At 38.1% G+C, this 15,482-nt stretch overlaps 1 protein-coding gene across 2 annotated transcripts in view; it reads right to left on the reverse strand.

Moving 5' to 3' along the window:
* Positions 1-15,482, reverse strand: part of PDGFC (platelet derived growth factor C) — a 119,902-nt gene that overhangs the window by 71,702 nt on the left and 32,718 nt on the right. The window lies entirely within an intron of this gene.

Below are 15,482 nucleotides of genomic sequence, written 5' to 3' on the forward strand. Positions count from 1 at the left end.
ACCATCCTGGCTGTGAAAGAGTTCCCCTCCTCCTTCTCCCCTTTCTGCTTCAACTGAAGCAAAAAATTTAGTTCTATTATCAAGCTATCGTGCTCCTGTTGATAAAAATGGGATAAGCTTAATCCAACGTTCCTAATTGTGTTTTTCTTAGATTTCTGGGGGCATTTATAAAACAATGCAGGTTAACAGTCATGATCAGAATTAGCCAGCTAGCTGGACAAGATGCACACATGGTCTCCAGGAGACTGCATATGAAAAGAGCTGACATTTCCAAAGCCTGCCAGTTGTACATGGGACAGATTGCTTTCAACAGCAGTCAAACATCATAGTCTTTAGAAGCAAATCCATAATGTAATGTCTCCAGCATAAGATAATTTTAATAATGAGACAGACACAGACAAAGAACAGTTGAGCCAAAAATATCAAACATTACTGGAAACGTTTCTCTTATTTATATAAAACACCCAACAATGTCTTTGAAAGGTACTGAAGTAAATTAATATCAAGGCATGCAGCAGCTGGGGGAAGTCTGGTATTTAGCAGGGGATCCTCACTTGCAGGTCTTATTTCTCTAAAGCAACCACGAGCAAAAGGCAGTGCAGGTTTTTGTTCTTTGAAGATTATTCTGTGCTGTTAATTTTGATCACTCTGAAATAAGAAAACAATGTTGCAACACCTTGGTATGTTAATGGCAACTTTAATAGTTCTTTATATGGACTGTAAATTTACAAAATCCCTCAAAACAAACAAACAAAAAACCACATCAATAAGATACTTTTCTCCCTGTGAAAGGGCTCGTTATTTACAACCTCAGTTTTGAGAGCACTTATTCATGCGCTTCATGTTAAAAACTGCAGTCAGTACCACAAAGGCCAACGAAATCATGCATGTACAGTTATATCTACAAAAAAGCACACAAGCAAATTGCTTTTAATATATTTTGTTTTAATAGAGTATCTATAGAAACCTTCATTAAAAAAATATATATATTTTTAGATGACATAAAATAGTGCCTCAGGTCAGTAGTGGTTCCTGCAAAGATTAATAATTGGTAAAAGACAGAAAATGAAGGACAGGTATGTGTTTTTTTATTTTTTTAAGAAAAAAAAATAAAACAAGAAACAGTGTTGGGAGCACCGCTGACAGTGTATTAGTGATTTTATGAAGCAGGATAAAAAAGATTTGAAAAAAGGTTAATTAGAACAGTCAACTTTTATAAAAAACACCAAAAGCATGAGAAGCTGAGATGATAGTTCACAATTGCCAATGATAAAACTGGATATATTAAGCATCTAGGCACACTCAGGAACAGTATCTCTAAGGAGACCCTTTGAAAATAGCAGGTCAAACTTGAGCTGTGATCAGAAACATAAGCAACATAGTAAGAATGTTATGCCAAAAAATAATAATAATAAAAAAGGCAAGGAGAAGGATCCAGAGAGCTGCAGTCAGCTTCAGTTCAATTCCCAGGAAACGACCAGAGCAAGTCCCAAGATAAATTATTTGCAGACACAGGAAAGTGACTCACAGAACCAACTATGCCCTTACGCAGGCTGCATGCTCTCAAGCAACCCATCTTGGTGGGCTCTGTGGAAGAGCAGGCAGCAGGCCAATTCATTTACCTGGACTTTGGCAAGGCTTTCAACACTCTCCAACAAAGAAGACACTGCACTTTTCCTTGTGGTCAAAATGAGGAGATACCGACTGGATGGGTATCACCCATCCAGTTTTCACCCACAAGGTGGGTGAAAAACTGACGGGGCCTTCAGGCTCAAATGGTAGTGGTCAATGAAGGAATTCATATCAGGGCTGATAGCTGCTTAATATTTCTACCAGTAGCCTATGCAAAAGGAAGCAACAGGTCCTCACCACATCCAAAAATTAAAACAAAAGGAAGAAAAGTGCAGGCAGGCCAGAGGGCAGGGCTGCCAGCCAGAGAAGCTTCAGCCAGCTACAGTAATGGCCCCTTGAGAACCTCCTGATGAGAGGATGCACTGAGAGCTAAACACATACCCAGCCAAACAAGCTGATGGGATCACTCCCCTTGACTCTGCATTCGTGCATGATACTGCATCAAGAGACCTGTGCCCAGTGTGACGGATGTTGACAAACTGCATGGAGTTTGGTGGAGGGCCACTAAAACAGCCAGGAGTGTTTGCAGCATATGTTGCAGGAGGAAAGGCTGAAGGAAGGACATGGGTTTGGTCAGCCTGAAGAAGGCCATGGCAGCATCAAGACACAATCTTCCACTACCTAAAGTGGGGTGACAGAGGAGACCATGACTCAGGGGTGCAAATAGCAGGAAAAAAGCCAGTGGCTACACACGGCAACAAGACATGTTGACTGAACACATGAAGCAGTCAGGCACTGGGACTGTCTCCCAGACGGCTGTAAATCTCCATCTTTGGACCCCGAGCAGCCCCAGGAAATTCTTCCTGTGAGCAGGAGGCTGGACTAGGTAACCTCTACGTTTGTCTTCCAGACTAAACGAGTACATGATTCTCTGAAGACTAACATGTAACATACTCAGTATGATTCCATGAAGCCAGAAAAGACTCAGATTACAACTTCAAAAGCTACAAATGGACTTGTCATACTCATTAATACAACAAAGTTGATTTCTTCAGACTCCAAACTGTTCCAGCACAGTTATACCTGAGACCTGCTTTCTGAGGCACATCTTCCCATTACCTCTGCAGACCGGCTTCTAAGACACTCAGTGTTAGGGGTGTTGTCGGCATAGGGACAAAGCTCTGAAACATCTGATGATTAAGTAGGTGACTGTATGTAAGGCCAAATCTTTTCATGTGTGCTTTTCCTGTATGCTCCAGGCTGTTATCATAAAGAAATATAAATGGGAATCCGGAATACAAAGAGCCATTCAGAAATGCTACTGCTGTTGTATGTCGAACTACTGAGAAAGGCATGTTTTAAGACGAATACGGAGCTAGATTACCCTTGACATCAATTCTGTTCATAATAAAAAAAAAAAAAAAAAAAAAAGGAAAGAAAGAAAGAAAACACAAGGAATTTAAATAGTGAATCCAAAAAGATAAAGTACCTAAAAGGCTCTGTCCACGGGTTTGATTCTTTCTACTTTTAACACCCACAATATTAAAGCAAATATAAGGGGAAAAAGTCTTAATCTTGAACTTTTGAGTGGTCTGTTTTCATGGAACACAAAACCTTGCAGAAAGCCTTGTTTTACACTTTCCAAAGTAGAAGTCATATCTCCTACATTCACAAGCTGTGTTATAGCAAAACAGAGTAAAACAATGCAGTTAACACTGAAAATTCACATGAAACACCAGCAACAAGCTATAATTACATAGCATGGAAATACTATATATGTTAATATATGTGCATACATGGAAAAATCTGTGTTTATGTATTAATGATAAACACTAGCAACAATCAAAATCAGGGATGATTTTTTTTTCCCAACTCCCTCCCCCAAATCTTGAAGAGGGAACAGACTTGACTTTTATATTTCAAAGGAAAAACCATAAAATCCTATATGCAAGTTATTAGTAAATGTAGCTGTCCCTCTGATAAGAAAAGCAGGTGTTGCTTATAATGCGAATGACATTTGAGCAGTATTGTCTGCATTAACAGGATTATGCTTAGTAGTTGAAGTCTGCAATTTTGCACAAACAGGATTTACCATAGGACTGAATATTGAGAAAGTTAGTAAAACATGTATTATAGGAAGACAACTTTGAAAAACACAAGAACAAGACATTCATTCCCATTTAAGGTTACACTATCTCATGCAGCAACATGTACAGAAATTATGCAAGATAGTCTGTAAAGTTCTACTAAGTAACAGTAACAGAACAGTAACAGAAACTGCTAAAAAACTACTACTGAAATGCAGCAGCTTTGAAATAAACAAATCTCCTTAAATTGAATTAAGTAGAAGAGTACGAAAATGTGTATCCTTGGCATTTCTCCCTCATGAACTCAGAAATATATTTCCAACATGTTTTACAATGTATTGTAGCAGAAAAGTGAACAGAAGCCCTATGATTACACCTCACAGAATTTTTAATAGATGTTAATACTTTGATTCAGAATTATGACAAAATTATGACAAATTCTACCAACTGACACTCTCATCAGGCTTAAAAAACTATTCTGAAAATTTCCAAAAAGACATCCTCCAAGTATTCAACTCCTTTTGTGGAAACAATAGACAATGCAAGATGCAAGAAATGACGCATTCCTTGCACATGCTGCTTAAAAATGATGTAGGCATATTCATCAAACCTTTGTAGCTGGATCAAAGATTACAAGTTCCCCCTTATACAGAATTCATAGATGTATGTGCTATAGAAATATTCCAAAGAAACAAAAGGATGAATTTATTGGTTCCACCAGCCGGAAGATTCCTACCTACATATCAACACTGAGACATTCCCAAAGGCCAGTTGTATAGATAAATAGATAGATAGATAGATAGATAGATAGATAGATAGTAAAACTGCAGAAGAAACCAATATGCACAGCTTGACCTTTCTTGCCACCATTCTAGTTCCTCCCCTCAAAAAAGCAAGTCAATTTTTATTTTTAATAACTAAAAAAATACAATGTAGTGTGATCTAACTATGCCTTTTCTTTAATTACCATATTTTTTCACTTAGTTTCTGCATGGCTTTCACATTTAACTGAACCTGAGTGCAAAAAGAGACTGCTTGATTACATCCAAAATTATCTAAAAGAAGACAAAATAGCTATATTTCTCTCGACTCATAAGGTGTGAAGCTTCTTGAGCCAAAATGGAGAAGAAAAAATCTTAGTTTGCATAAGATGTCATCTTTCTATATTCAATATTCTATATTCAAATTTCTGATGAGAAATTGCAAAGTGACATTGCAGGCATGGATTAACTCATTATTTTATATAGTCTCTAGCAGTGACTTACATGCCTGTGCAAATCAAGTAGATTTTAAGTGAAATATCCACTCAACTCGATGGTTCAATCAGTTTGTTCAAGTTACCTTCTGTCTTTTTCCATTTATCTTACGTCCTCCAATCCCTTATGTCATATCTGAGTTAATGCTTAACACCACAGACATTTCCTGCTAGCAGTTGTTATACCATTATTCTCACAGGCTGATTTCTACAGGAATGGGCCCTTAGATTACCATGATAAATTGTAAAGTAAGTGTATGGAGCCACAAACTTTATGATTCCGTAGATAATGTTAGGAATAGCCAATCAATCAATACTAATGTGACATACCAAAGGTATTGAAAATATGCAACAGGGCTGAAGACAAATGAGCAATAAAAATATATGATAGTAAAGATTCTTCTTTGCTAATGCAGCAGAGACTCTGGCAGAGGTGGTTGGGCAAAGTCCTCTAGACTAAGTGTACCAAATCAGCCACAGCGTGCTGCCAACATGAAACAGTGTCGCTCTTTGGGATCCTCTTGCCTCTAACGCTATGCCCAGCTAACTGGCAGTAAAGCAGATTTACAGAATAAAAACAAACGGGTATTATTTCTTCCTGACTCTTTTCTTCTGATTATCTTCTGAAAGCTTTGTAATTGAGCCAAAGGTAATTTATAGCCAAAGTTAAACAAAATGAACAACAGGAAACTGCAAAGTGTTGTATTTCTTTACAGGGTAGTACTCCTAAAGGTAGACAAAACAAACTGGCTTAGGGAGGCAGCTATAGTAAACTACGCTTCATTAAACACGTGAAGAGTATAATTCTGTTCAGTAAGCTTTTGTTAGATTTCTGCTTCCTTGAAATAGAATTGGTCATAAAAAAGAAAAAGTGAGGTAACTAAAGGATTCTAGCAGGAAGGCATCTGTCGTTCCGCAGACATTCGATGCATTCATTCCCTGTTAGTGAAAGGGCTGAGGGAAGCAATGGAAACTCCAGCTCCTCAGCACTGCACAGCAGCATGCTGTTCAAGCTGTCCCACAGTAGGATGGCCAAATGAGGTTAGGGACTGTAGCTTTTAACACATTTTCCCCAAAGCCATGCTGTGGTCATTGCTCCTGGGACCAGCACTGCAGGAAAAGCATTTCCACCAAATGAATTTTCTCTTGTGAAGGACTTAAGAAATAGACCAGCAAACACATTCACACAACAGCCCACACAAACAGTTCATAACCCCCCTTTTTCAATACATGTGTATTTCAAACACAAGAATTTCACTGCAAAATTACCCTTACAGCACTTCAGCAGCTCGCGCCCTGCAGGAAGCCTTCATTTCCTTTACTCCTACATTCTCTCTGCACAGCACCTCCATTTGCTATTTCAACAAGTCAAACCTTGTAAGTTAGCCTATGCTTCAGTCACCTCACGTTCCTTCCCAACAAATCACTAAAGAGATTCAGTTGTATCTCTATGTTCAACTAGATTGACAAGTACATCTGCAGAAAAAAAAAAAAAAAAAAAAAAAGTGAGTAATGTTTTTTTCTTTCAAGGGCCACTGGGTTAGTCACTTCTCAGGTTAGCTGGAAGCAACCAAAATCCTGCAGACCAGCACCAGACACATCAGCAGCCAAGAGGAGGCAGGGTTTGCGTTCCTCAGGTACTACCATTTCTCCAGCCACTGCCCTTACCAGTACAAGGGGCTGCTTTCAGCCCCCCTGGGAAGCACACCCTGGCTTGTCCTCAGGACATTACAGCTCCTGTCTTGCTAGTGTGCTGCAAGGTCAGAAAAAAAGTTTAGAAAAGGCAACAAGAATGCTATGGAACAGCTTCTATCCAAGGAAGAAGTAAATCTATGACTTAGGATTTTTCAGCCTGAAAAAGTCACAATAAATGGTAGCAGGCAGAGCAGGAGGCTCACAGAAAGATGGGTGAGAAGGGGTCCAGCCACTGAGGAACTGCAATTGCAAATGCACAAGACAGTTGTTCTTCATGAAAATCCATGGCTAACCTGTAAACATTTTTGCCACTGAGTACTATGAATACTGAAAGTATACATAGATTAAAGGGCAAGTTGGACTTGGTAACCAAAGTCCACTGTGCAGAGAAACTGCCTACGACTCACAAAGTCTCTGAACTACAGACAACTAGAGCCTGGGGGTAAATTCAGTGATGGTATACACTTACTCTCTTATAGATTTCCCAATCTCTTTACTTCTGGACACTGATCAGACAGGGAACATTGGCCTGTGCAGACTGCTGAACACACGTATGACCATGTTTTGCAGAATGAGTTATATATTTGCTGGTTTTTCTTTTAATTGCTTCCAATATTCCACATTTTCATCACCACTGAACTTCCACCGTCTCCATTATCCTAAATGAGAGGCTAGCGTAATGGATATGAAATATATTGATTTTTACATTAGTAATTGTTTCAGATCAAATCAGAATTAAGAGTACCTTGCCATTATTTATCATAACTCCATTAAATAACATTGCAAAATGCAGAAAAAGGATGACCATCAGGTTATTTAAGTACCATCCTGTAAACTGCATCACAGTCACTAATACAAACGCAGGATGCTTAAACACAGAAGTTAGAGGCCTAATATATTCCAAACTACATATGCACTCCCTTCTGTTTTCTCTTTGCCTTCAGCAGGACCACCTTCCCCGCTTGCCCACAGCGGAGCTCCTTTCTCTGCTCTCCCTCCAAGCACCTCAACATTGCATTCTCTGGTGCCCCTACAGAAAAACAGAAAAAAAGGTGCAGGACCACCACTTCCCCAGCCTTCTCTCTCTTAGGAGAAAAGCAGAAAATTGCATCTAAAACTACCTCCTATGCTAAAGCGGGCATTTGATCACTGTTACGTTTTGGAATGAGGAAGGTCAAGGCACTAGGTTTTTCCTCCTGTTGAGAAGGAAGATCAGAAACAGTAAAGAAATAATTGATTGGTCCTATTTTTACCCATGCAGGGCAGACAGTGCCTGTTCTTTTTCAGCCTGATGCAGATAACTAACTACATATTTCCTGCTGCCTATGATGAAAAAAATGCATTACTTAACCACAAAAATACAGCCAGTGTTGACAAGAAATTGAGATGCAATTTATAAACAAAATGCGATACAAATGACTTTGGCTTCCTTCACTGACATTTAGCCGCCAGTACATGAAAAGGTCCTAAAAATGAACTACAGACTCTAGGCTAAGAAACAATCATTTTCTGTTGTTGTTATTTGTTCTTCTTAGGAAAAAAAAAGAAAAAAAAAAAAAAAAAGAAAGAAAAGAAAAAACCTAAAAACATAAAAAAGAACCACACTTTGTTTATAGCCAATTAATTTCAGGCAGACTGCCCTGGATCAATATTTATAGTATTTTAACCAACTGTTGTTTAAAATAAATTATTTAATTCAAAATCCATTAAAAATAAATTCCCCAGGCTTGCAACCTCTGCAGTTTTACTACTGCAGCAGCACCAAGCGATTGGCAGCAGCGCGAGGAATGCAGGTGTTGAAGAAGAGCGCAGATGGGAACAGGGCCCTTCAGAGGGCTTGCCTCAAATCTACCCCGAGCTTTGAAGATAAGGATATTTCAAACCTCTGCGGAACAGGGGGAGGGAGACAGCAAACAATCTTAACTCTTCTCTTTCAAGAAGTGTTTGACTAATAAGGGTGGTGGTCTCCTGTGCAAACTTGATGTTCGAGCTTGGGTTCAAAGTATTCTCGGGAATACACGGGCTCCTTTTATGCAGAACAAAATAGGTTTGCTCCAGCAGTTCAGCATACAGAGCCCTGCATTAACTGCTCAGTAGGGCAAAGTGGCCAATGCAGAAAATCTTGCCCCACAGACTACCAGATTAACAATATACAGAGTGGAAATAACTTTGCTAAAGACTTCTCAGATTCACATTGCTTCATATACAGAAGGCTAGCCAGATCTGCATTCTTCTCCCCCACAGAAAAAAAAAACACCCTCAAAACCCCTTCTGTGGTCCAGCTACACCGATGAGACCTACTTTTCCAACATCCATGGGAAGTATTGCTCTTTTTTTTCCCATGTCTCTTTAGATAGAGACTTTCCTCTTAAAGCACATAACCTACCTATCTCGAAGAAGCCACAGTGAGCAGAATCTGAAGAATGCAAGCTTATTTTGGACATAAATGTATTATATTACTTTCTAATTCAAACAGTAATACACAGCAGCAAGTTCAGATTTGCTACGCACACATCCAACGCCACCGAACATCTTCCTTACAACCCGTAACAATGGGCACACCACTTTCAAATGCGAGGATCATGTGCACCCAAACCACAAACATCCATTCTTAGCCCGAGCTGCTGAAGCTCTTCTTCCCACTGTAAGCACTGACTATAATACCGCGTGCTCCTCAAGCAGCAAACTCGCCTATCTCAGCTCCTCCTAATTAGAGGACAAGGCTAAGCTGCTGTCTAAATTTAACAGGGAAGGCTGAGCTGGGAATCTTAATTCTGGCCTCAAGAGTGCTCCAGGCATGTCCATGTCCTCCAGCCACAGCCCACAGCTCTCAGATCCTCCAAAGCCAGTAGCAGGACTTCTGCCTTCCCTGTCTGCAAGGAGCTGCTCAAACTGTACTCAGGAGCTCTTTGGAAGCCTTGCAATAGAAATCCAAGTCACTAGACAAAGAGTTTGTGAGTTTCCTCAACATCACCAAATATCCATAAATTCTTAACAGCATCCCTTCAGAAAGAAGTCTCAAGAAACGTGCAGTTTGAGCCACCATATTCTACAGCGTAAGTAATTCACTTTAAGGGAAGTGGAAATTAAAAGGACAGTGTTGAGTATTTTGTTTCCCCCCTTCTCCTTTCTCCTCATTTACAGCACAGAATTGGTGGAACTTAAGAAAAAAAGGAAGAAGTTCTGTTACAAAAAATACAACTAGTGGGGATTGCTGCACCTCACTTCATGTTGTTTGTGGTTTTCAAATCTCTCAGGAACTGTTTGTGGGTGTGTGTTAAAACATGTGCTCATTCCCCTAGTATAGCCAACCCGCATGATTTGTGATATGCAACTTTGAATTAAGAGCTGCAGCCTCACGACCACTGTATCACTTACCACGTATCAGACAAAGAAAGCATTAAGCAAAAGACTGAATTTATATCTCATAACTTCACAAAATGAGAAATAAAGAGGATTTCCACAAAACACTTATGTCTGAAAGGAAAACAAACACACTAGAAAAAGTTTCAGACTCACTGCTTCAGTCCTGTTAAGTATCTGAAACATGGCTGTATTACAGACAAATCAAAGAACAGAAACGCGGTACCTATTAGAAGGCTTGGTTTGAACTGAACACCATCACAAAGTCCTTAATTCAATGCGTTTTAAACTGCTAGTTTCCACATGAAGCTCTTGACCAACCTGCATATATCCCAGATTCATTCTATCAGTCACATCGTTTATTCATTTTATTTCGTCTGCTTCCAAAGAAACACACCTCCTTAGAGGATGCAATTTGTCCAGTGGCAGGTGCATTTCACTACCTTTCAGTCATTTCTTTTTAAGTGTTCAGTCATTGTGTATCTAAGTATTAGGTTTAGTCATTGTGTATCTAAGTATTAGGTTTAAATTTCAAAAGGTTTTGTCTAATTCCATGTATTCTAAAAAGGAAGGAGCCATTCACAATCCAGGTTTTTCCCATACCACACACAACCATTACACGTTTCTAAATAGAAAAGGTGGGTAAGAAGCAAGGTAAATTTCTCAAACTCAACTGCATCATAATTAAACACAGTAAGCAGTTAAGGGGAAAATACAGGAAAGACAAGTTGATTTATAGTTAGTAAATCTTCAGAGAGGACAAAGGTTTTTCTTTGAAGTTTGAGGAACGCAGCTGTCACTCTAATTTTGACTTCAATAACTCTTGCTTTGCTGTAAGTAGTCATATTTGTCTTACAAGTCAATCTTAGCGTATCTAAGCGTTTTACTGATAAAAGGTAGGATAACCTGAAATGGTTCAAATTAAATTTGAATGGTCCACTGAACCGTTAATGATGTCTAATCCCTTCCTTTTTGACAACTTGAATGTATTTTCCAGAAGGCTGTTGAATCAACTACCTTCAAATAAGCCTAAGAAGCTTCTTAATTCTCAAAGAGATTCAGAACAAGAGAGTAACCAGATCCAACTTGAAAACAGGAAAGAAACCTAGTGCGTAATTCCACTTAGTAAGTTAATGTAAAACACACAAACCCGAGTTTTGAAAATGGAACCCAATATGCTATATATACGTGAAGCTTATGTCATGATTTTAAATACCTATTTCATAAAACATTCCCTTGCAATAACACTTTTTGAAGATGTTCAGACTCTGTTAAATATTTAACAAGCTTTCAGATAGAAAACTTTGTGAATACTTTTGCTGACTGCAATGCCAAAATAGTCACCAAACCCTCTTAGTTCTAGCTATAAACTACCTTAATGTTAATTATTAACCATCTTTAGAAAACTTCACATCTAAAAAAATAGAGAAACATTAATTTATAGAAAGATTTGAATCCATTTACATACTTTCACATGTAGCATAAGCAATAATCTAAATTACACATAGCTTTAAAGGCAAAAATCAAATGTCTTTTCTCCACCAATGAGCGGTTTGTAAGACTGAAAAGTACACAACTAAAATCCAACACCTGCATTTTACTACTTACCTAATGATATTGCTTTAAAACAAGAGTTTCGTGGATGTTATGATGTTCTTGGAGAGGTAAATTAAAAAGCAGCATTCCTTAAAAAAGGAGAATGCAGGTATCACTCAGGCATATTTGGGGGCTGAAATAATAAAACAGCCACACCAGAATTTATTCCAAATGACCATGAACTCAGCTGCTCTTTAAAAGGAAAAAATATGATTGTCGTTAGTTCCCCTAAAGCAAGACTTCACATGGTGTGAACTTTAGAATATCTACACTGAAGGACAGTGGCTCAAGTGCAACTCACACCTGGTTTGCTGCTCATGGAGGTAAAACATCACCAAGTTCTCCCTACTGCTTTCTTCCATTGGAAAAGACAGTGCCCCACTTGCCCAGATCATGAGCATGCTCCAAAACCAGCACCATCAGTCAGTGACCACTGCTGAAATTGTGGTGGCCACTAAAATGGCTCAATCTTACGTTATTTTTAAAGAAAACTTGATGTGTTTTATCATGAAATGAGGATGAACATCAGCAGTACTGCATTCTGCACTTTCTAATTAACTGTATATTGAATGACAGAAGTTTAAAACAAATATAAAGCTGTAAGTCATTCTTAGCACTCCAGGGACCAAGGCCTCAACAGTATCTTTCACCAAATCTCTCAAAGGCATGGGTTAACATGCTCAGCTGCCTGCACTGCCTTCCCTCCTTCCCTGTACCAGGGATGTTAATGGGGGTGTAAGTACCATTCTGAACTGTCTTTAATGAACACAACGTATTTTAGATTTTCCCCTCTCTGCTTCCTTTAGGAAGATAAAGGTTACAACACCTGCCTTAGAACACCTGCTATAATACATTTTTTGTAGGATATTGTGTTTTTGCAGCATAACAGTGTATATAAAATACTGTTTCATTCTGTATTTCTAAAATGCAGAGGCAGGAAGCATAGGAAGCTAAGCAACTGACAGAAATCTCAAGGGAAGCATGTAAACCAGCCATTTCTCAGATCATGTATCCCTGTCCTAGTAAGAGGTCTTTAAATGATTATCAGCAGCTTCCCTGAAAGCAATGCCTGATAAAAAGAGAAAGCTGATGTATATTCCAGTGCTTCACACTGGGAATAAGCACTCTGTAAGGTCCCTTGGTAGTTTTCATCTTAGATGACTCTTGGCAGGAGGACAGGATGGGGCATGACAACACAACACACACACGAAATAAATTAAAAAAAAAATCAGCATTCACAGCTTTCAGCATCCCTTTAATATTCTTTAAAATTAAAAACTATATATAATATATATACATATAAAATATATATTAAGACTTTCTTAACCTCTAAAGAGTAAGAGGCAGCGGAGAAAAATGATTTTCCCAGCTTAAAAATGTTTGTGTAAGCTTTTTAGTTTGTTTGCAACTCTTAATTATCATCATTTTCTTTACAGTTCCTGGGGAGCTGCAGTGAGCGATGAACCTCGCAACGCTAATCAAAAAGCTTAGAATAAACCTGACTTAGAAAACCAGACTAAGAACTGTTAGTGAACTGACTCTGGATCAATTCTGAACAGCACTGGTAGCACATAAAGCTGTGTCTTCAGAACAAGCATGCAAGTAAAGAAGTACTAACTTGAGGTTTTCACTGAGCTAGTGCACAAGTTAAGCCAGCCGGCAGTCTCCAGTTCTATTTCTCTGTAACCAGAGGGAACTCTGAAGTGCACTTGTGTAAGGTAGCTTGAATTTTAATAAATAAATACCATTTAGAAATCAACAGGAGTAGGAGAGGAAATCAGTTTTAAAGGTCTGGCAAGGCCACAGAAACTACACAGCCCAACATATGCAATGCATGGCAGAAGTTCACCCCATCACTCTCCTCAGCCTCGGTACCTTCTGGGTGGATGCAGCACAGGGCTGTTTAGTTACCAGTTTTTCCTCACACATACCTAAATAACTTTTTTTCTCCCTTAGAAATTCAGTCATCTCAACTTTTTTTTTTTTTTTTTTTTTTTTTTTTTTTAAGCTTTATTACATTTGCCTTAGGTATTGCTTAGCTAAAATGCACACATTCAACTCTTAATTCCCTATAAATAACTCTGCAACTTTCCTTTGAGCTTTATCCAAGCCATAACAGTATCTAGCTCCAAAACCCAGCTCCCTAGGGTGCTATGCTCTAGAGTAAAGTTACAATTGCCCAGCATCTCTGCTTTTCATACATTAAGTTGAAAGAGTGTTCCTTTACTACCATATAGCCTCACAAGTTTCCACTTACTTTTCAGAGTCCTCCCTGACACAGCTATTTTCACTGCTTCTTCCTTGGCTTGATATGACTGGAACATGGCCATTCAAAGAGCAACATTGTCTTCTATCCACTTTTCTCAGTTCTTTGCTATTTGGTGTCCATCTTTTAATCTGTGAGCTTTTTTGATCTGGGAAATACTCAGAGACATTCTTAACGTTGGATTCTGCTGTAAATTTTATTATGTTATTTATGTTACTGCAATAACATTTTTCATCACTTTTACTAGAAAGAGAACAGTATCAAAACACCACAATGCAATGTCAACACTGTGTCAGCTTTGCTCTTCCAAGATTCAGGTGAACTGAAGAACTGAATTGGAATTGACTCCTAATTTAAATATTCACAGAACCACAGAATGGTTTGGGTTGGAAGGAACCTTACAGCCCATCCAGTTCCATTTTTTTTAATTTTTATTTTCTTTTAAGTTTAAAGCCATTGCTCCTTGTCCAGTCATTATCTGTCCGAGTAAAACATTGATCTCCATATTGCATGAAGTAAGTTCGGCTGAGTAGCAACCTTTCGCTCTATTTCCTTATATCCTTCCTCACAGCCTCTCTACTTTCCATTTCCCTCCAATCTTCAAACAGGAATTTGAGACAAAAAAGAACCTTTAAATATAGATATTAAAAGTTTATCCTGCTGCAACAAAAAGTGTGAATTGCTCATTAATAAAGTTCTATGGTTCAGCAAACAGAGCAGTCTTGCAGATGCATAACCTTTTGCTGTTTTGCTCAGAGAAGAAACTAATTCATGAAAGTTTCAGACTATAAAACCTTATCATTGTTACTGCTCTAAAATGCTTCTAATGGAGCAAAGGCAGGTCCCTTTATATAAACCTCTGTTGCCACCATCTCCAAATCTAATCCTGCACTCACAAAATTCAATGTTTTCAACTTGTTTTTAAAGCAACTCCTGATTTTTCAAGAATTAATTGTAAGACACCAACATATATTCATTTGTCTTATCTATCAGTAAAAATAGGTTAAAAAGAAAAAAGTATCACAAAACATCATTATTTCATTCTAACATTTAAGACAATTATGCAAATATAAATTAATCAGCTCACTTCACACTTGACTGTAAGGCATTAGGACTAAGCAGTACTTCAGTGCTCAGAGTTTTTCCCCTTATATATTAAAAATTCTGTTGTCACTGATAATGTTCCATGGGGAAAGCTGGCAGAAGGCATCATAATTGCCTTCACTTGCACATTATCAAATTTCTTCTCATACAAACTTCAGGCTCCACAGGGGAAAAAAAAATAAAATGAATACAGAAAATTAAACATAAAGAATACAACAACTTAAATATATAGCAACAACATGTTAGAACAACAACTCAATATCAAGTACTGCTTTGAAAAAATGTCGTCCCATGTAATGGAAACTTTTTTTTTAAAGACAATTTTTCATGTGAATTTTAATATATATCTTTGCATAAAATACTATGCAGCAATTTAAAGAAAAAAAAAAGTTGCTGTTTTTCCTATTTCAGCTTGGGATGTCCTCCAAATCCTTTTATTTTCTATAAATGCTTCAGCCAAAAGTTTTTCCTTCAGTACAGATGAATGGTTTACGTTAGTTGGACTTTGGAGCCTTTCAAGACTAAAAACACATGCAAGTCCACT

Source organism: Aythya ferina (genome assembly GCF_964211825.1).
Source record: "Aythya ferina genome assembly, chromosome: 4".
NCBI classification, from domain to species: domain Eukaryota; kingdom Metazoa; phylum Chordata; class Aves; order Anseriformes; family Anatidae; genus Aythya; species Aythya ferina.